The following is a 14,661-nucleotide window of genomic DNA, read 5'->3' on the forward strand; positions in this document are numbered from 1 at the left end:
TGTTAGAGGGGTATTGCTATCACACAAATCTTGGTAACAGCAAATCACAGCACCAAAGTTTTGCGTTTCCCCGAATCACTGTCCTAGTCTGTTTGAATCATTCGTTCAATTGCTCCTGAATCTTTACATCGCAATGTCCTCCATTTCAGTTGATCTTTTCCAGACTATTCACTCTGTTCTGAAACCTATAATATGTCCTCTCTTATTAGAAATCACTTTCCCACTGTCTTACCTTTTCTGAGGGACATTCTCCTGCTCTCCTTCGTTTTAAACTTTATTCCTATACATCTGCACATCCGTATACACTGAACATATCACACGCACTTACAACCACCGGACCGCAGATCATTTGGTACCGGGTCACATACAAGGAATAAATTGTAAAATTTAGTTTTATTTTGTTGGCTGTCGTCTGCATGGTGTATATGTGTTATAATTTAATTTTATACTATGAACTTTATTGTGGCTGACAATATGTGCATCTCTGATACGAGTAGAAGTAGTGGAGAGGAGTTCTTTGTGGTTTGAATAATTCACCTCTGGAGGTGTGAGTGTTTGTTCATCTTTAAAACAATCCTTATTCCGGGACTTTTTGAGTGGGCCCCACCTGCAAGGTCATTATCTGTTTGTCTTGATATGAAATCGCCATATTGTGCACATATGGTTGTGATGCATGTGCCTGGTGTACCCTCATCAGACGGGTAGTAATGATGGGTATATTGGGCTTCGTATATTTGTATCCCAGTGTCACTTTGATGGCATGTACTGTTTTCTCAATCAATCAATCAATAATAATAATAATAATAATAATGATACAAAGACCTGGAAATAGAGGTAACTCGAATGTGGAATCTAAAAACAGAAACAATTCCTATCATAGTAGGAGCCTTAGGTATAATAAAAAAATATTCAGACAAATACATAACAAAAACACCAGGACTTACAAATATGTATAACATACAGAAAATTGCACTACTGGGCACTACACACATCCTACGCAAAACACTTTCAATACAGTAACCATAAGAGCACCACAGCAAACCACAGCACATACCCAAGGCGCACAGAGCTGCGCTCGGTAGTGAAGTGAAAGCACATTATAAAAATAAAACTACTGAACAATAATAATAATAATGATGATGATGATGATGATGATGAGGAGGAGGATGGTTTCTTTTATTTGCCACTAGGGCGAAGAATGAGGGGGACAATACAAAGACAGATATAAACGGTTTACATATAATGGAAAGATAAAAAAAAGGAAAAACGTGTGCATAGTATACATTAAAAGAAGTGAAGTACACATAATATACAGCAATAAGTAGAAAAAAATTGTGATGGTGGGGGTGGTCCTGATACAGGCGGACCTCTAGGGATGATTGAGAAACCCCACCATCCAAGATCATCCTGAATAATACGGACAAATGCCTTTTCCAACTCCTTTCCTCTGACTCACAGGTCAACACTGAGAGTGGTACCATTTTCACGACTTTCACCCACCTCTTGCATAAATTCACTCGAGGACAGCACCTCCCTCTCCACCCTCACTTTCCTTTTCAAGTAAAAGTTGAAAAAGTCGATGAGAGCTTTACCAAAGAGGAATGTCTCTGTCCTCATTCCTTTCAGCCTCGTCCACCAGACAATCTCTTTCGCCACCGCAACCAGGCAAAAGAAAACTGCCTCGCCTGCCCGATTAAAGGAGGGCGGCCGGGCAATCATCACTATGGACTTGGCTGACAAACGGATCCGTCCAACACGTGACAGCAGCTGTTCGACCACAAGTCAGAAATTACCGGACACTAAACGAGTGCATGCAAAACGGTTTTGTCGCTCTGCGCGCACTTTGGACATGCCCATCTGACAACACATCCGTGCCTGTAGATTTTATCTTGAACCGGTAGCGGCCTTCAGTAGCACTTCTAAGCCAAAGACTAACCACAGCAGTAATTGTTTTCACCTCAATAGACGTCATTGATTGGTTGAAATTACCGAAACACGACAACTTTAACACGAAATAACTTCGAAAATAAAGAATTTTCTTAAAAACACCTAGAGTAAATGATGTTTTAAATGACACATTCTACCAGTATACGAAATTTGAAGTTACAAACAATTATTTTTTCTATGTGCCAGCCAAAAGGAACAGATCCATATAAAAGTATACGAACCTTTAAAGATTGAGATTTATGGTTACTTTTACCCAATCAGAAGCCTCTATTATCGACATATCGGAATTTGCAATTGCCATGCTTGTTTGTTTGTACATTTATTTATTTATAAAAAGAATTTAATGAAAGATAACACAAGTCTGCATGATTTTCTATATTTAAATGTCTACATGACTATTTGAATCGATTTTTTAATGCTGATTTCAGATCTGTGATTAGTTTTTCTCCATCACATCTAGTTTTTCTGTAATAAAGCCTTGTTTTTTTCTGCATTATGGTATCAGAGAATAGGATGACAGTGATTATCTGATTTAATTTTCTCAACAAAATAAATTGCTATAAACCGATGCTGACCTAATATTAATAAAGGTAGAATAGCAGTCAATATAAAGTGTATTAAACAGTCGATGGTAATTCTTACAGACAACGTGACCTTGAAAAGCTGTATACACGATTAGTAACTGATGCATGCTTTAGTGTTGTTCTAGTAGTACCAGAGGTTAGTTATTGATGATGTTTACGTATAAAGTCCATTCAAAATGAGTGCATATAGACATAAGTGCGTGAACAATCCAAACATATTCTTGTATATTGTCATCAAGCAGAAGAGACAAAATATAACTGATCTTGTAAAGAACCTATACTTCGCTTAGTTTGGTGTTAAAATCGGTAATGAAAACAAACCTTGAGCTCCACACAAAGTGTGTCACACTTGTGTGGAGGGGCTGAGACTCTGGAAAGTTGGTAAGAAAAAAGAAATGACTTTTGGAATACCACTAGTATGGCGAGAACCGAATAACCACAGTGCATTACTAAAGTTGATGGGTACAGTGCAAAAAATAAACATGAGATAATGTATCATAGCATTCCCTCAGCTATATGGCCTATTGCTGATATTCCAGATCCTCTCTCCATCCATTTGTTTTGGAGAATGTTACATTAGATAGTGATGAAGAAGCCAAATGTGAAGAAGAAGGTGATGACCACACTCCTGACGAAATAGAAAGTCCGCAGTTATTTACATAGGAAGAGCTCAATGATTTGATGAAAGATTTGGACCTACCAAAGGAAGCAGCGGAACTTCTTGGTTCTAGACTAAAAATGTATCTCTCGAAAAAATTCCCAAATGTAACCAGTGAGAAAATTAAATCAGAAATATTTGTTGGTCCTAACATTCGTAAGCTAATATAAATCCCAGATTATGAGAAATCCATGAATGAATCTCAAAAAGAGGTATGGGTGAGCTTCAAGTGTGTTGTCGAGAACTTGTTCAAATTACTTGATACTATGTTGCAAAAGTTCAAAAAGCTTGGATGCAACATGAGTGCTAAAATGCACTTTCTTCACTCATACCTCGACTATTTCCCGTAGAACCGTGACAATCTAAGTGAAGAGTATGATGAGAGGTTTCACCGGGACATTAAAGAAATGGAGTGGAGGTACCAAGGAAGGTGGAATGTAAATATGATGGCGGATTACTGCTGGACTCTAAAGAGAGACTGCAAGCAACTATCAAAAGCTGGAAGGAAATCAAAGAAAAGGAAGTTTGAAATGGAGTAAAATTACTTTGAAGTCATGGGAAGGGCATTAAGAAAATATATTTAGTCGATATGTAGGCCTACATACATTATTCATACCTTTTTTATTATTGTTCTAGTCATTTGTTCTTAATTCCATAATACTTCATCTAAAAGTCTGCCACAAAAGGGAATGATTGACAAGAAAAATCATTATATCTTTGGCAGCTATTTTTGCAAAATTTGTACGTGATATGCAAAAACTAAAGACATATTTGAAATCAACATTAAAAAAATAATTCAGAATAACCTATAAGTAGACATTCATCATTTACTTCATTTAAAAATGCAAACTTGTGCAATGGAAACATTACGAAACCTTTAAAGATGAAAGAATTTTGAAAATAAACCAAGAAAATAGCAGAGACGAATCTAAATATACAGTTTTGTGTCGCAACTTGTGATAGTGCCGTGACGACTTCAACATGTCTGTTAGTTGTTACGAGTTACCGAATGAATTTGCATATTTTCAGTAAAATGCTAAGTTTCAACAGCAATAATACCTAACCAACAAAAATGAACGTTAAACAGCATTTGGTGGAGGTCATTTATTTTCGTGACTCAGTATCAGTATCTATATATATAAAAATGAGAATGTGTGTGTGTGTGTGTGTCTGTCTGTCTGTCTGTCTGTCTGTCTGTCTGTGTGAATCCCTAAAACTCGAGAACTACGCAACCAATTTCATTCAAATTTTACACATGCCTTACTTAGGGTTCCAGTTGTGTTTTAGTCAAAAAAAATTATTAACTTCTTGCAGAGTTCGAGCACACGGCAACATAATATCTCCTCCACTATTTAAGTATTACGTGTCAAAAGTGAAACAAAAACACTCATGTCAAATACTTTCACTTTAAAAATGAAACTATTCCACTAACTGAAACAATCACATTTCGATACTGTAGTGACAGATACTTTCACAGAGAGAGAAAGAGAGAAAGAGAGAAACAGAAAGAGAGAGAGAGAGAGAGAGAGAGAGAGAGAGAGAGAGAGAGAGAGATGTATATGTATACATATACATGTATATGTACACCATTTCGATACTGTAATGACAGATACTTTCAGAGAGAGAGAGAGAAAGAGAGAAAGAGAGATAGGGAAAGAGAGAGAGAGAGAGAGAGAGAGAGAGAGAGAGATGTATATGTATACATATAGATGTACACGTATATGTATGTTTGTTTTCCATGGGTTCGCAGGTGAGATTTGAGGCCAGCCAAGGACAGACATGGTCTGTCACAGACTGTGCACACAAAAAGGTCCTTGTCATTCACCTTCTCAGTCTTCACCTTTTTCCTTAAATGTCTCTTGAGCCCTGCTTGCATCATCCTGGCCTCTTCAAATGCTTTCACTCCACTCCACACCCTTGTTCGCCATCCAACTCGATCTGAAGCGAGGACTTCTATATCTTTTGGAGCCATTCCAATTGACTTCATAGCAGTCCTTATGCCATCCTTAAACCTTTTTTTAGGTTTATGCCGATAACGTTTCCCCTCTGCAAGCTCACCATAAAACAGCTGTTTCGGCATGCGTTCATCTGCCATTCGAACAATATGGCCACACCATCTCAATTGGTTCCTCAAAATCATGGCTTTAATTGAGGGGATGCCTGCAGATGCAAGGATATCTGTGTTTGGAGTAAAAGAATTCCATTTAATTCTTAAAATATGACGAAGGCATTTTTGGTGGAATTTTTCTAACATTTTAAAATGCCTTTCATAACAGGTCCAAGTTTCACAGGAATACAATAGGGATGTTAAGACAAATGATTTGTAAAGAGCCAGCTTTGTATTGTTATTTATATGTCGCTGGCGCCAGACGCGTGACTCCAAGCCACCAAATGCTTTTGCTGCCCTTTGAATTCGCAGGTATATTTCCGTGTCAAGATTTCCATCATCTTGAACAGAGCTTCCCAGGTAGACAAATGAATTTACAACATCAAGTAACTTTCCCTTAACAAAAATTTTAGGGAGGTTACAAACAGCACCATACGCAGGTTGATACATCACAACTGTTTTTTTCAGATTGATGGTCAGGCCAAAATCATCACAAGCTGCATCAAATGCAGATACAAGGGATTGCAGACCCGATTCAGAATGACTAACCAGATCGCAATCGTCAGCATACAAAATTTCCCTAATAAGTGAAGTAAAAACCTTCGTTTTAAACTTCAGTCGGGTCAAATTAAAAACATTCCCCGTTGTTCGATATTTTATGTAGATACCCTCCTCAGAGTTTTGAAAGGAATGTGACACCACAACGGCAAAGTATATTGCAAAGAGGGTGGGTGCATCAAGGTCTCCCTGCTTTACTCCATTTTCCACAGCAAAAGATTCAGAAAGCCTACCACCAAAATTAACCCTAGCTCTCATATCCTGATGCAAAGCCTTGACCATGTTTATAAACTTTTCTGGGCAACCAATTTTCCCCAGAATTAGCCACAGAGCACTTCGATTAACAGTATCGAATGCTTTGCTCAAATCAACAAAGCAATGGTACAGAGCAAGATTATGTTCAATGCACTTCTCCTGTAATTGTCTGACAGTAAAGATACAATCAACTGTGCCCCTGGAGGAACGAAAACCACACTGAGACTCAGACACCATACTTGGAACTCTAAAGGTATTTAAACGTTCTAACAAAATGCGGGCGAGCACCTTTCCAACCACAGACAAAAGGGAAATCCCACGAAAATTACCACACAGATCCTTTGGCCCCGATTTATATAAGGAGACAAGAATGGCATCAATCCAGTCTTGAGGCACTTTCTCACTTCTCCAACAGTGACAAATTAAAATATTTAAGAGTTCCATCATTTTGTCATCCCCATATTTCAAGACTTCTGCACAGATTCCATCAGATCCTGGAGACTTGTTGTTATTCAGCTTATTCATAGCTAAATAAATGTCATTTAGAGTTGGTTCAGATGCCATCTCTTATATAACTGGAAGTTGTTCAATTTTTTCTATCGTCCTCATATTAACGGATGATGGTCTATTCAAAAGTGCAGAGAAATGTTCTACCCAACGCTTATGAATAGAAGCGGTGTCAGTCAGAAGAAAACATCCATCTTCTGTTCTCACTGGAGCTACTGAAGAAGATTTTGGACCATATACCTCCCTAACATAAGAATACAAACAACCGGCATCATTTCTATCAGCTGCTTCTTGTGCCCCTTTTGCCCTATCATTCCACCATTCCTGTTTAATTTTCCTTAGAGCAGTTTGCACCCTCCTTTTCAGCTTTCTGTAAGTTTCATTTGAGTTGGGATTCAATGACTGAGAGAGCAGTGTATTGCCTAAGTTTTGTTTTTCTAAAAGTAGATCATGAATTTCTGCCGATCTATCTGAGAACCAATCTCTGGATTTATGAGATTTAAATCCCACTGACGAACTTGCAGCCTGAAATACTTTTGTTTTGAAATCTTCCCATAAATTGTTTGGGTCAAGATTAATACTTTCTATAGCGTCGTGGAATCTTTGCAAGTTGCTTGATAATTTAAAGTTTGCAACGTTTAACTTTTTGGGTATCTTAGGACCAGACTGTCGGTTTTTAGGTTTTATCGAAAAATCTATTTTGCCACGCAGTAGATGATGTTCAGTCCAGCTCTCTGCCCCTCTCATGACCCGAACGCTAGAAACGTCTTTCATATCACATTTCCTAATCAAAATATAATCTATGAGATGCCAGTGCTTAGATCTTGGGTGCATCCAGGTGGCTTTATATTTATTTTTCTGCTTAAACAGAGTGTTGGTGACAACCAGATCATTCTCAGTACAAAACGTCAAAAGAGCTACTCCATTTCTATTGCATTTTCCAATCCCATGTCGATCTAAAACAGGCCATGAAACATAGTCCCTTCCAACTCTTGCATTGAAATCTCCCAAAATGACCAGCTTGTCAGAAATTGGTACTTTCCTCAATAATCTTGCTAGATTGTCATAAAACTGTCCCACAGTTTCCTCAGAATGGGACATTGTTGGTGCATAAATACTGACAACGGTAAGAAACCTACCTTTTGTCAGTTTGATACGGCATGACATGATCCGGTCAGATATACCACTTGGAAGCTCTGCAATGGAGGACACTAATGTATTCTTGAGAGCAAACCCAACACCAGATTCTCTACGCTGACCCTTAGGTAGGCCTTTCCAGAAGATAGTATATCCATAAGCAGATTCCATTACTTGACCCTCACCAGAGAGACGAGTTTCAGAGAGAGCAACTATATCAAGGGAATATTTCTTTAGCTCACATGCAATAAGTGCAGTACGCCTTTCTGGCCTCTTCGTGAAATTATCATCAAGAAGTGTGCGTACATTCCAACAGCCAAAATTCAAACGATGTTTATTTTTACTTTTTCTTGAGGACTGTTTCAGCTATTCTGATTATATGACTGTGCACACGTTTGAATGTGGTGTGTGCCAGAGGGTTTGCAAATCCAATGGGGGTCTTAAAAGACATGTTAGGATCCACAATGAGCAGAACTTACTTGCAGGTATTGGTAGTGCAAATCAGAGGTGCAATCTGTGTGGGTGTTTTTTCAAAACACTGTCTGGTTTAAAAAGCCACATCAGACGCCATGAAAGGGCTAAGGTGTAGGTGCAGGAGGTGGTCAAACTCTGTTTAAGGAGTAGACAACCACCATGTATATATATATATATATATATATAGATCTATACATACATGTATATGTATACATATGTGTAGATGTATATATATATATATATATATATATATATATAGATGTACATGTAATATGTACACATATATACATATATACATGCATACAGATGTCTATACATATATACACCCATCACACACACATACACATGCACACAAACACACACATTAGTCATTTGTTTTCTTATCCAAAACTACGTCAAAAGTACTGAATGGATCTTTATGTAATTTGGAAATTATATTCTTTGCATAACGGCCATAACTCCCATGAAAATTCATATATTTTTGATGTTGATGAAATTTTAACCCGAACATAACAGATGAGCATTATTTAGAAAATGATGTCACACGTTATCGAGGCTACCATTCTTTCTGGATGTGCAAAAGGGGATGACGTCTTTATTCCAAGAATTCCTCTTACTCCATCAGGAGCAGACATTCCTTTTACATTTAGAAGACTACAATTCCCCCTTCATGTGACTTTTGCCATGTCCATAAACAAATCTCAGGGTCAAACACTCTCTGTAGCTGGTCTTCTCTTGGAAGAGCCCTGCTTCTCACATGGACAACTGTATGTTGGCTGCTCAAGAGTGGGCAGCAAAAAAAACCTATTTATATATGCTCCACAGGGGAAAACAAGGAACATAGTTTACAACGAGGTGTTATAATCACAACAGCAAGAAAGTATGTACATGATCTCCTTCTTTTACGAAACTTCATTGACTTTCATATATTTATATTGATATACATATATATACGTGTGTGTATATACATCTCTATATATAAAGATGATGCGTAGTCTAGACGGCGTTTTTAGATTTCATTATTCTCTTTAACCCGGGCAACGCCGGGTATTTCTGCTAGTTTACAATAAAAACAAGAAACCAGATACCTGTGCGATCAATATAATCGAATATCGTCAAGTGTTTTAAATTGATCGATTTCCAGCAATAAAAAAATTTACCAACTATAATGCGTTCATGTGAGCTGGGGGTCCTCACCCTTTCTAATATTTTTATGTCGACAGTATTAAATAAGAAACTAGACTATTGGCGTTAACGTTCCCAGAAGAACCTGATTATGTTTATAGAGTTAAACGAAACGAGTTAATAAAGAAACTGTATGATGTGCATAAAAATGCCTGCACTAACTATGAATTAATGTATTTTTTTTAACTAGTTACTTATTGTGCCTGCTAGTTTGATTTTACAGACCAAATTCTAAATTTTCCGATGAAGTTGCAAAAACTGAAGATTTCCTTGAAGGATTTTTTCATGACCATTCAAGGTTGTTCAGATTCTATAGACAAGTTAGCCGCCAAAATCTTTTAAATTTTAAATGATATCTGAAAAAGTGTTCTAGACTAAGCACTATTGATTATACCTTGCTGGTTAGCCGTGGAAGGTCAAGATGAGTTTTTGCCATGTCCAGTCCAAGAATGGATTGGATTCTACTGGTTACAGAGGTTTCATTTTTACTCCCGGACCTATTTTCATTTACTAGATTTCACATCGCATGCAAGTAGAGGATGTGTTTTTAGAAAAATCACGAGGAAGTACTTCAGTTCAAGATGTTCCTCTTGTTTCTACTAGAGATTTATTTCAATCAGCTAGTGAATCGAAAGGACCGTGACGCCATTGAAGAGGACGCTGATTTAGAAAGCACAAACAGGATGGGTACACTATAATTAACGATGATTAATATTACAAATATTTACAAAATTTTATTAGGTGTTGATGTTACTGCTTCAGCTAATGTTTCTCCTTCACATTTATCTTTTTGTCCTTGTAAAACTTTCAGTGGCACTTATGATTATCATGCGAAACATGTTCGCTGGATGAATATTATATATCGCACCACCATGTTTTTTGCTCTTCCACCTTCTTTTCCTTTATAAATGATGTTATCTACATTGATATATTTTGATTTGTGCCTCGCTGAATTACACAAAGCCATAAATATCCTCTACTCTTTTTGTATATGCACCTAAGTCTATGTGTATGCACCTAGTTACACATAAGTTTATGTATATGCATAAGTCTATGTGTATGCATCTAAGTATATGCATCTAGTTACTGCTGTGGAGATAACTTCTATAAAGGCAGAAACATGTGTCACAGATGTCCTCTTGTCTCTAGACAAAACACTAACTCTTCTTTAATAACATGTCAATTTTGGACAATAGATCATCTCTTATTTCATTCTAGGTCGGTTGTAGTTATCACAAGGCTTGTGTATATCTTGCTCACGAAACAAACAAAATTTCACTTAAAATGGAAACAAAAATGGATTATATGGAAATATCATTTCATACGCTCTCTTTTTCTCTCTCTCTTAAGAAAAAGACCTCTCATAATAATAAATATACATATATATAAAACCTGAGCGGTTCTCTCCTCTTAAAGGGAAACTTCATCCTATCTTTTATTTCTTAGTAAACTCTTCTTCACCCCCTCTCTTTTTCCGAAAGCAACTGTAGGTGGCAGCACCAACAGTTACTAGTTAAGTTTCCTAAAGAAAACTTCTATAATTCAATATATATATTCAATATTTATTGCAAGCGGGAGATAACTCATGTCACCCTAGCTTCAAAACCACCAGGCTACGTGGTTTCGATATGTACTGCATCTCCTCGGTGATGGGTATTCGTTACCTGGCATGGAAAACCAGCTGGAGGAGATGTCTTCCTGGAGTTAAATGGCAGTATCATCGTCTCTTAGAAGACAGCCACATTAAAGTGGCCATAAGCAACACTTTTTTGTTCGTATATTGCTTCTATCTCGAATAGATTTTCTAACTAGTCTTCTAGTTACAAAATCTATGATTGTACCACACCGTGTTTCCTATATATTGCAAGCAAAGTAAACTACTGCCAGGTTTGTCACTTTATGGCGCGAAGTTGGTCTACGATTGATTTTGTAGCCGTTGATCTTCCCTGAGTGTATCCTTGAACGGTTGGGTGGTCTGGTATCGTTGTTAGGAGTTTATCCAATGTTTTTCTCATCTTTCAGTAGACGTCCCTTTTATATTTCTGATTTCTTTAAGTAGGCAGTCGAACAATTCAGGACCCTTAATAACAGATTAGTAAAAATAGAGTGTTTTTGTTTGTGATTTCGAAGGTGGTATATTTGCAAGCTGACTATCTATCAGCTCGTGTTTTGAAACCCTATCTAATGCCGCACTTTGGAACAAGCCCGTCCAGGATTTTCCATACATATATGATAGTGTCTCTGTCTCAATCTGTCTGTTTGTCTGTCTATCTCTGTCTGTCTGTCCGTTTCTCTTTCTCTCTCTCTCTCTCTCTCTCTCTCTCTCTCTCTCTCTCTCTCTCTCTCTCTCTCTCTTTTTCCAGCTTTTAAAAGGGTAGAGACGCAGAGCACTCTGACGTTCCCGGTCATTATTAAGGCCTTTAACCGAAGTTATTTTACTGGCAAATGTACTTTGTAACCCTTCAATTTCTTGTATGAAACCAGATGAGTTGGAGACCAGAACTGTGAGCAGTAATTTAATCTTCTCAGAACAAAGGTTTTCCATAGAGTCAACATAACTATCAGTTCTCTTGTCACGAAGGCTCGTAGGATACATCAAAGAAGCTGGAGGTCTCCACTGCCAGAAGCACGGCAAAAAATCTGTCAGATAGCGGCCCTGAGTTTCTGGGAAAGTCTGGACCAGCACTGTGAATTTAGTGCTGGCTTTTAATGGTCGAGTCACTGGAAGGGACAATCACGCTTCAGACATAATCTCTTGCGGAACATTTTAGGGTTCCGGATTACACTTGTAGAAGCTATTAAGTTTGATTTAGTATTTGGTGGTGGTGGTGGTGGTGATATTGTGAGATGTGTGATTTGGCGTTGGCTGGGGTTGCTTGTATGAACTATTCGTCTTGTTACTGGTAAATGGGTGAAGTTGTAGTCACTGTATATGCATAATGTCTCGCGTTGAGAATAGCGGTGTACTTTTAGGTTGCGTTTACTTTATTTACGATTGGCAGATTTATCATGGAGCTGCGAGGTATACATTCAGATTGAGGTGGATAGTGGGAAAGGAACGGTTCTTCACTAATTGGAGTAATAGTAGTAGCGGTAATGAATTAATTTAAACACGATTTTGTTATGTTTGAGTTTGCTCTGTACGGTTTCCCCAATCAGTTATTGAACAGTTGGAGTGTTCTTTTAGAAATATTATTTTGTCATGAAACGTTTATGTTTTCAGTTTGGAAAAGACAAAACCATGCATTTAATATGATATAATATTATTAATAATAATGATATGCATACATAGGTTCCTTTTCAAAGATATGGAGGGTGAATTTTGACGTATGGATGCAGTCAGAATGCCTACTGTGTCCCTTCATGCTGGCCACGGCTTCGTGGTCTCCGTTGCAACTATCCATGTCACGTCTTACAGCCTTTATAGCGAAGTGTTCTCAGAGCATTGATATTAGTATTTTGATACTCAGTACGTATCATCGTGATACAGGTAACTCTTTTCCAATTCTCAGAAGACTTCCAGTCCTCCATATCAGCTAAGTTTTTCTCAACTACAACCTTCGCTCGAACACCCTGTATATCTAAGACAATTATATCTATAATCATAGTTCCTTAACTGTAACTAAAATGCCTGCTTCATAATTCATAAAGTCCCAGCTTCGATCCTACTTCGAGAAAATCTGGACGAGCGTCTTTTGCCATAGCCTACAGTTGACTCAAACCTTGTGAGGGAATTTATATTGATGTAAGCGTCATAGAAGTCCGTCGGATAAACCACACCTGTGATTTAAAGGTTCAAACTTGTCCCAATGTGTTGCGTTGGTTGTACCTGATACACGTTAATTTGATAAACATGTAGTTCACTTGACTGAATATCAGAATTCTGATAATCGAAATTACTTTAAAATCACTTCCACAAGATTTTTACGTACTTATTTTTCAATTTCACGGTTATATCTGGATCTTTTGTTAGCATTCCGAGTACAACCGGGACAACATTTTCGTGGCGGTGTTTCTAATCAAATCAACGTGAGAACCTCAACGTAGTCACCCAACCTGCTATAAATAGCAACTATACCTAACTTAGATCACACTACTATCTTTAAAACAAAGACGACAGAATTGATAATGTAGTCCTGAAAAATTAGAAACGAGATAATCATGTGTGGAATGCTTTTGATCATGGATCTGCTCAATCAGGGTTGACCTGGGGCTAAACAAAAACAAGAACTTTGATATTTTCTGACATTCTATCATGCTGTTGAGAATATTTTCTAAGAGCTGGTGGAGTTTCAGGATTTTGAGGCCTCTTTCTGATTTGGTATGTTAAACATTGAACAAATTGTTCCAAGAGATTACTTTTCGTTTTCCTTTTCCACCCCCATGATTCTTTTGTCTACTTTCTATTCGATATTTCTATTCAAATAATTCATTTCTATTCTTTTACCCAATGAGTTTTCTTAAATTACACTTTTATTTTACAATCAGTTATCTGTGGCTCTTTTATAAACATCATTATAATTCTCGTGAAATCTGCCTGTCTATCCATAACATAACTTCAGGGCTGGTGCCCAATCCTCCCTTCTCTTTTTCTCTCTCAATTTGTCCGTCATGTCATCATATAGATGACATGGAGGCATCTGTGTATGTTGGAGGCATTATATCCAAACCAATAAAAGTAGAGAATTGTGTTAAACAGGGAGACACGGTTGCACCAACTTTGTTTTCCATTTCTATTGTTCTTATTGACGCCTTCAAAAGCTGTAACCGAGGTCTGTATGTACGCTATCGCAGCACAGGCAAGCTTTTCAACATACGCTTCTTTGCTACTAAATCAAATGTCCTAACTATTGCTTGCAATCTCTTCTACGCCGATAACTACGACCTGGTCTCGTACACTACCACAGTTATACAGTGATTCATGGACAAGTTGTCCCCGTCATGCACAACCTTTGGTCTGACTATCAGTTTGGATAAAATAATTGTCATGTTTCAACCAGCACTTGGTACAGCCTATGCGAAGCTGAAGGTTGTTGACAACTTCATCTATCTCGGTAGCACGATAAACCATCAATGTTCCCTCGACGATGAAATAACTCCCCGACTTAAGGAAGCCACTGGCGCCTTTTCTGTTCTTCAAGACCACGTATCAGAAAATCCTGGAAAAGAAAACGAAGATAGATGTCTGAAATGCCTTTGTTCTCGCAAGCCTTCTTTACTCTTGCAAAACTCGAGTGGTTTACAGGAAA

This window comes from Octopus bimaculoides, chromosome 10, assembly GCF_046866305.1.
Source record: "Octopus bimaculoides isolate indiv1 chromosome 10, ASM4686630v1, whole genome shotgun sequence".
NCBI classification, from domain to species: domain Eukaryota; kingdom Metazoa; phylum Mollusca; class Cephalopoda; order Octopoda; family Octopodidae; genus Octopus; species Octopus bimaculoides.